Raw genomic sequence first — 8,497 nt, 5'->3', positions numbered from 1 at the left:
CGGTAAATTAGCCATTCACAGGACGCGGTAATCTACAGGCCGACACTCCTGACGAGCGCATCTGACTGGAGGAGAAAATGAGATAGAGAGATAACACTTCACTTCACATTTCACTGCGCATATCCCACTTTTTCAGCCCAGAAGCAATATGTTTTGTTACCCCGGATAAAAACGCTGGTCGAAATTCTCCTTCCTCTCAGCCGAAGACTATCTGATGTCTCGTTATGGCTCGGTGAGGGGAGAGATGTCTGCGCCAGATGTGGCTCCAGCCGATTAGTAGTGTGCATTTAAGCTGCCCTGATGACTTGGGAAGCAAGCTGTGTGTAGTAATTGAAGCTTTCTCCCCCTGGGGCTCTGCACTAATCGCTAATAAAGTCCACCTCCTCCACACCACCATCCAGTAGACTGTGTTTCACCCCTGCCTGCATCCTCTGTGGGGTCCCATAATGAAGGTCAGTCTAACTATATGCACCCAGTCACGCACGATGTGCTCAATAAGCCAACTCGAGCGTGCAAAACCATGCGTTATAGGCAACAAGAGGCTTCTCTGACACATATCCAAATACACACTGCTACAGCACTAACTGTGTACTGTAATCGGAGTAAACAGTCATGCATCAAACACAGACATGCTGTTTGTGCATGCAGACATAAGGTCGGCTACATATGTCTCCCGCCAGCATTCTTGCAACATCTCCCAGTGTTTTTTGCTGTTTTTTTTTTTTTTTTTGCACACAGTTTTAATTTCACAGTTCAAGAGAGGAGACAACTCCGCCGACTTGGCACAAACAATACTCGTAAATGGACACGATTCGCACTGAATAAAACATCTAGCGAGAATCCCCGATGCCCACGGAGTTGCTGAGCTGAATGTGAGCCTAGGAAGCAGAAAGAAGATCAGGAGGAGAATCTATTAAGGCTGTTTAAGTCGATTTCATGCTCTGTGAGACATGAGCTCTGTAACCTCCGCTCTCATGCGCTTGGAAAAGTATTTTCAACGCAAATGATTATATATATAAAAAAAGAAATCTTTCTATAGATATATGTACTGTGTTGAGTTTCATTTGTTTTTTAATTGGATAGCCAATATGCGATGATCGAATGGAGGAGTGTTTGGTCTGAAAGGTAGGGGCAGAGGAAACCTTTTGATAATCGAAGGGAAAGTATTAGCTCCTAATAAACCACTGAACAGGAGATGAAAACATTACATCCGAGCATTTTGCCCCACGTGGGGTTAAAATCGGTTGTCTCCAGCTGTGCAGCATTCACGTGGAACAGTGAGGAGAAACTAATCATGGAGTTTATTATTTATATGGTGTGATGTATTTCTCTGGAGGACAAGTCTGAAGCTAAAAAAAAGAAAAAGAAAAAAATATATCTTGTTTAATTTTCACCTCGGAGAAATGTCCCACCAGGTTTCCAGGACACACAGCCTTGAAATTAGTTCACCCTCCCCTTAATGGGTTTGTATATAGCGTGTAGTGCAATGCAAGCTATTGTCACTGCTCTTTATTTATTTATTTAGCGTGTTTCAAGGCACCTGCAGGGCCCATCATGTCCCGGCCTCCATCAGACTTCCTGTCACTGACAGAGATGACTGTAATTATATGCTCAGCGCGCTGATTCTCTCCAACACCAAAATAGAATTGTGATTCACCAGCCCACACAGTGTCCACACATGCACACACACACACACACACACGCGTGTGCGCTCCGCGTACAGGCACACAAACAACAACACACACCTCTCTAGTAATCAACCCTGATGGACCACAATTAATATCCAATTCCACCAGCCTTTGTTTTCAGCTGTGGATTTAAAAAGACATGAAGAGCTCTGGAGGGAATTAACTCATGAAAACTGATATTTAGGCTGGTGACATTGCTCTGGGAGGGAGGCCTCAAGAGCTCTGGTCTGAAGTGTGTTTTATGACGTTGGCATCATGAAGAATGTCGCACAAAAAACCCTCTGTGTATTTTATTAGGATGCTTAAGGACTTTAGCATGCTGCAGGCTTACGTGGTTGGGGAGAAACTGATGATTCCAATCTTAAGCTCTGCGTCTGGCCCCTGGTGGCACACCAGCGGATAGCTAGCCAATTTATCCCCCTCACTAGTCTTAAGTCAATAGCAGAAGCAGCAGGGGAGGGTATCATGGATTCTCCCTTTTAAATCAAACTTCCTATGCAGGGAAGGAAGACAACGCCCTCATCCTTTATCTTGCTTACGTGGAAAGACGAGCCCGAAGAATGCATTCGGATACCTCTGCTACCTCAGAGATAAGCTGTGTATCTGCAGCCCGTGTCGGTGTATCTGGCGACTGTGGTTCGACATCGGGACGGACAGCGGTTTGGGGACGAACCCTTACGAGAGGTTTAAAAATCCCTGCAGGTTGACCTCAAGGGGAGTCTGACAGAGAGTCATCAGGGTTGTAACAAAAACAGCAATTCCCAGAAGTGAGCCAGAAATATGCATAAGAGATGAAAGTCCATGAGTGTTAATCGAGTGCTGCTGTAGAGACGCTTTCGCGTACATTCGTAATCACCAGAGGATGAATTAAATTCATTTTTGTGATTAAGAAAAGAGTAATAGAGATCAGCTTCTCTTTCTCATAGATACATTAAGGCGAGATGGATACTGGATTACAGCAACTCCTCAATTATTTTAGAAAAATTATGCTCTGTGGTGCATAAGCTTTTACAAATTAGGAAATAATAAGAAATGCAACTTCATCAACTTCTGTTAAGAACAAATTGGCAAAGCATTACTGGAATTAGAAACTGGGATACAATTTATAAACTTAACACCGAAATCCCATAGACTAATTTTTGGTTGTAATCACTTTACTGTAGTATGGCACTAAATGTTAACCAGCACTTTTCATCACAGTTGGAAAGCTGCCAGTCTGTGCTCTTTTTGGGGATGGGATCAATTGTTGTTGTCTTGAAGCAGGTGGGGATTTTGGCTTGTGCGTGGGGAAAGGTTGGTTGTGTCTGTAAAAACACCTGCTAGCTTGATGGCCCACTTCCAGAGGACACGTTCAGATTCACTCTCTGGGCACACAGCCTTGGTCTACAGTGTGTGTGCTGAGTTTCTGAGGTTCGCATCTGTGTACATCTGGATACTCCGAGTGCTGGCTCAGCTCGGTTCACTGGAAACATACAGCGAGGCTCAGGGTTGATGGGGTTCAATCTGAGCCTTGAACCATTAGGGTCCTGTGTCGGTGTGAAGATTTTATTACGTTGCAGAGCTTACTACATTTGTCTGGAATTTGGCTCCGTAGTCTCTGTCTGTGCTTCGTCTCTGTCTCTCTGGATTATCTACAAAGGCTGTACTTGTATTTGTTAGGGTTGCCAGAGTTGAGTGCAATGAAACTGATATATAGCACTGCAGTTTTTGTTTTTATTATTTGTGGTATGCTCATACACTTTCCGTCAAAATCCAAGTTAACCTTATTGTCTGTGCTTCTCTGTGTGCAAGAAAAGGAAGACAAGACACAAAAGATGTATATATGAAAATATACACAAAAAAATACAAAGCATGTAGTAATAAGGAAAGTACTGGTGCGGGTGAGATCACACGTGGAATACTCGATCGTGTTTTGCATGGAGGCAGCTGTAAAAACACCACAGCTGGTGCAATCAAAGCACGCAATCAATTTCTTCAGTCCACGCGTAACAGTTTTACTCACTGGGGTTGCTTGTTTGAGGATTTGTCTGCATTCAGAAGTGTGGGAGGGAGACAGCTTTGTAAACTCTGGCTGTTTCTATATTTACGATCCAGTGGATTCTTGCTCTTGTTGGGTAATATTCTGGAGCCACTGTACGCTCAGTCACACAGTTTCTTTCTCGCTGGCGATGTTAAGTGGGGATAAAGTTCGGCCGATGGGTTATCTTGAGACAGGATGAAAACAGCTGTGATGAAAATAGCAGATAATCTGTCTGCACCACTCAGAACTACTGACTTTTCCCCAAGCGTCGACATCAGGTTCATTTCCGTGAAATTTCCAGACAGCTGTTGAATTGTTGAGGCCATATTTTGTACACCCATTTATCTCTCACACTGGATAAACTAACTTAAGTGATTCTCCGAAAAGCTGGATGTTATTCCTGATAAACTATCTGCAAAAAAGAAAAAAACAAAAAGAAAACAAGACATCTCAACAGCCTTAAATATACTTTGGGTATTTAGTGCCTAAACAACTGAACATACACATCCTGCCATTTTTCTCATTACACTGCTACAGTCAATGCTGGGAAAATGGGGTTGTACGGTGGCAGCATGGGGGGCGGTGGGAGGGAGGATTCATTCATCGTGGAATCAGCCCTTGGTGTTGTCCTTTACTCCGCCCACATTTGGACACTCCAAATATGGACGTAGTGGTTGTGTCGGGGCAGAGCTAAAGCAGTCTTTTTGTTTGGCTGTACCACTTGAGGCTGTAAACATGTTTAATATTGCTGGAACCTTTTTAACCTGGATTTACTCCCTTTTGGAGCCAGCCTGAAGTGGCCACTCGATGAACTGCAATTTTTGGCGCTTCCATGTGAGCTTCATTGCTCAAACCCGGATGGCATGGCTGGAACTCACTGCTAAGCCTTCTTGAGGCGTCGTGGGCCTTACTTAACGAAACATCGGTGAAGGGAGGTGCCCACTTGGAAACCCCAATGATGTGCGGCACGCTGCCTACTGCTGTTGGCTAGGCTAGGTATCAGATGTCTTGTAGTTGTAGTTTTTAGTTAGCAGAGTGCTAGCCTGAAGGTTGGTTTTTCAGTTGTACTGGCCTTCTAAATGTGTTTTGCCAGGGATTTTGGCACAAGGGATTGCAACATCTCCTGTGTACTAATGAATGAAAACATTTCACCTGCCAAATTTCATCACGTTAGCACACAAACTAATTCAGCTGACTGCCGTGCATAATGGTGCATATTCTGAAGCAGACTTAATGTAGCGTAGTATTTCATCAGAAATGTTGCAACTCAGATTTTTACTCTTTGAACCTGCAGGCATAAAATCTTGATTGGTACTCTTTGGTGTACGGCATCTATTCAGCAAGACTAACTCGAGACTAGTTTGAAAGCCGACACATTAACTCTCCTTCGCCGTATCCGTCTGCCCTAACATCGACTTTTTACTGCCCTCCTCCCTCCTCCTCCCTTCACTGGAGAGATGGATGGCCACGGAGGAGGATGGAGGAGGCTGCCTCGGACAGCCTGACGGGGAGCGCGAGTGAGCCATCACTCTTGTAATGAGATGTTGGGACAGAAACTCGGTTGAGTGGGAGGGGTGGTGGGCGGGTAATAAGGCAGGATCTGCCCATCAGGGGTCAGCCCGGAGGTCAGGTCGGCGAGGTGTGACGGGATGAGGAATAGCATCAGCGCTGTTGTGTTCGCGGGAAACAGAAATAGCTGCTGCAGGAGCCTCTGTAGCAGATCGAGGTCAAGTTATGTGAGAGTGTTTAACAAAAGGAGGGAGTGGGGGCGACTGTTGAGGCAGGGAACCCTCGCAGGCAAGCGGTTAAGGGTGAAAGCGGTTGGTGTTATTGTGTGGATATGTCAGGGTTTTCAGGACCTGCTGCGAGGGGAAGGGTAATGAGAGTAGTTCTTGTGTGAAGGTGTTTGTTTAGGGGGCACCAGGAAGTATCTAATTAATGCCATCCCAGAGGCCCTGGTGAGGCCTGACCTTCTGTTCAAAGCCTCCACAGACTCACCCTGCCTGGGTTGCCATCAGCGAGGCTTGAATTATTGATAAGAGGAGAAGCAGCAGAAAACAGGGACGGATTTAGGATTTCTCCAATGCATGTAAGTGTGCGTGTGTTGTGTGTGAGAGAAACTGAGACCATAGGAAGTTGAACGATCTATAAATGGAGGGTTAGCCGAGGCTAACCCCAAGGGCGGACGTCTCTGAGGCCTAAAGGGGAAGAGCATCCGAAATAACATGCATTCTTCAGAGACTGGGGTTGAAGGTGATGGGAGAGAGGAGGTCGGTACGAAACACGCATCCCGAAGCAGGAGCACATAGAAAGCAGAAGAAGAGTGAAAGAAAGGAAAAGAGGCGTGATTTGTCCAAACATTAGGGAATGCGCCTTATGTGAAATGCAGCGCACTTAGACGCAACAGGGGAGTGGAAAGGGTGGAATGATGGAGGGAGTGCCGTGACTCCTAAATCAGACTGATGCTTTTCCCAAATGCGCCGCTGTTATTTTGCCGCAGCTGGGTCTCGCTCACAGGAAACAGATGGAGGTAATAAAGCCGCGAGCTGGGTGGACGCTGTGATCCCACTGGGCTATCTGTGAGCTGGCACTCGCTATTCTAGCCTTGACATACATAAAGCCTGCTGAGGACTGAGTAGGGCATGAATGGCTGGCGGGCAGGGTGACCAGCAGGGCAGGGATTCGGTCTGGGGGAAACAGACTGTGTTTAAAGCTTAAGGTTTAATGGACTCTGAAAGTAAGGCTGAAGTCTTACATATCAGCTGTGAAGTCACGGAACAAAGGCTGAAAGTGTTATTCAGGGTAGCAAACAAATGGATTCATCCCAAAAGAAAATATTTTTGGGAAACAGGGGACCTTCTTGTTGAGTTACATAAATGGATGGTTATTATTCATGGATCTAAGCCAAGGATCTTCATGTTTTTCATAATAAACAGGTTCATAAATTCTTCTTCTTTTTTTTTTATTTCAAACATGTGGAACAGTAGGGTGGCCGTGCAACTGCAAGAAACATAAACATACCTAAATAACCTAGCTAAACATAGAGGGTATTGACAGTTCCAGGATTTAACTTTAAAGCTGAATGCAGTAGGGACACCAGTCATTTTGGCCTCAGTAGTTGGCTGATGGGAGTGAGCTGCACTGTTAGATTCTCTTCTGCTAGTATTTCGTCTGGGAACTGAAGAGACTCTTGACCAGTTGCGGGGAACCTGACAGAATCAGGGTGTAATATGCGGCCTCAGCAGCGACAGGGGCGGGGCCTGCTGTGTACAGGAAGCTTAGAGTGACAGGCTAGTGTGGCGTTCCATGTGAAAAAGTGTGCTCCATTTATCCCTTTACTGAAATATGTTAAATTCATGTTAATGTGTATTTAAATACATTTAAATGTGTGGCGGAATATTTTTTAAAAAAAATATGGGAAAAATGTCTAATCAACCAAAGATTTTGTGACCCCCCCTGCAGTACCTTCACGGACCCCCTAGGGGTCGCAGACCCCCTGTTGAAGACCTATGATCTAAGCCACAGTCTTTTAGCATAGTGCTAAAATATATTCACCTGCGCCTTTAAAATTCACTTGAACTCCTGGTGATCTCCTGGATTTAGGATTTAGGAGGCCACTGACAACTGGCCAAGAAATAGTTAAGCAAATTACACAACTAGGGCTTAGTTGCATTAGTAGGTCAGTTTTGTTGGCTTCCTTAAGGCTGCACAGCAATTTCCCTCTAAACGTTCTTAATTTCCCCTATATTTAATAATCTTACAAATTGCTTCATGAAAAATATAAGTGTAAAAGCGGCTATTCTTTTTTAGTTTAATTAATTCGTTCTAAGTCTTAAGCATTACTTTGCACATGAAATCCATCATCTGCTCCCAAGAATTCTCCTGCAACAATAATTAGGCCGTAATAAATAACACCGCCATTGCCTGAGTCACGTTGAAATCACACAGATTGCACAAAACCTCTCCAGACAAGGAACCTGCACAGTTTTGCATAAATCTGAAAGACTAATTGGCTTTTGGTGATTAGCTCCTGCTCTTGCTTCTTATTACCTTCTCTTTTAATCCCAACCCACCCTCACACCTACGCTCCTTCTTTGCTAAGTCATTAGCGGCGAACCTCCCGTGAGAACTGGAGCTACCTGCGTCAAACAAAACAAATACTGGCTTGTTGGATGCATGAGCCGCCGGAGCTCCTGGGACTGGCAGAGTATGAAGTCGGGAGAGAAGTCTGCTAATGTATTTTTAATCACTTTTGTACGGTTTATATTCTCCCTGTCCAAGGCAGGAGACAGATGCAGTCAGTCCGGGTGCCACCTTCATGTTATCTAACATCATTAAAGACTATTTCTGGACATGTATTAGTGTACAAATAAGCCCTTTGTTTTTTTGTGTTACGTATAAACAGTAATAAGCAGAGGAGTGAGGGAATACACGCTGTTGTCAAAGCGATTGGCCCTGAAAATACATTGAGTCAGGGGAAAAGAGTTGTCAAGAGTGAAACTAGCCACAGTGAGATCATGGAGCAATCAGATCCCCTTAGTATTATACGCCACTAACTCCTGCACACAAATAAATCGCAGTGCTTCTAGGGCGCCATATTTCTTTTAATTCAATAAACAGAACACTTGTGTTTACGGACAGAAGCTTTAATTCCGTCCAAGGCATTTCTGTTCCATCTCAGACAACTTCTGAACTTATTGTATTTGGCAAGGCAAAAGCAGCTTCAGTCACATCCTTCGATATGTAAACACTCACACGAGGCTCTGACATCCTGTTATTTTACTCACCT

This window comes from Mugil cephalus, chromosome 5, assembly GCF_022458985.1.
Source record: "Mugil cephalus isolate CIBA_MC_2020 chromosome 5, CIBA_Mcephalus_1.1, whole genome shotgun sequence".
In the NCBI taxonomy this organism is placed as follows: domain Eukaryota; kingdom Metazoa; phylum Chordata; class Actinopteri; order Mugiliformes; family Mugilidae; genus Mugil; species Mugil cephalus.
Note: the sequence above shows the minus strand (reverse complement) of the source record.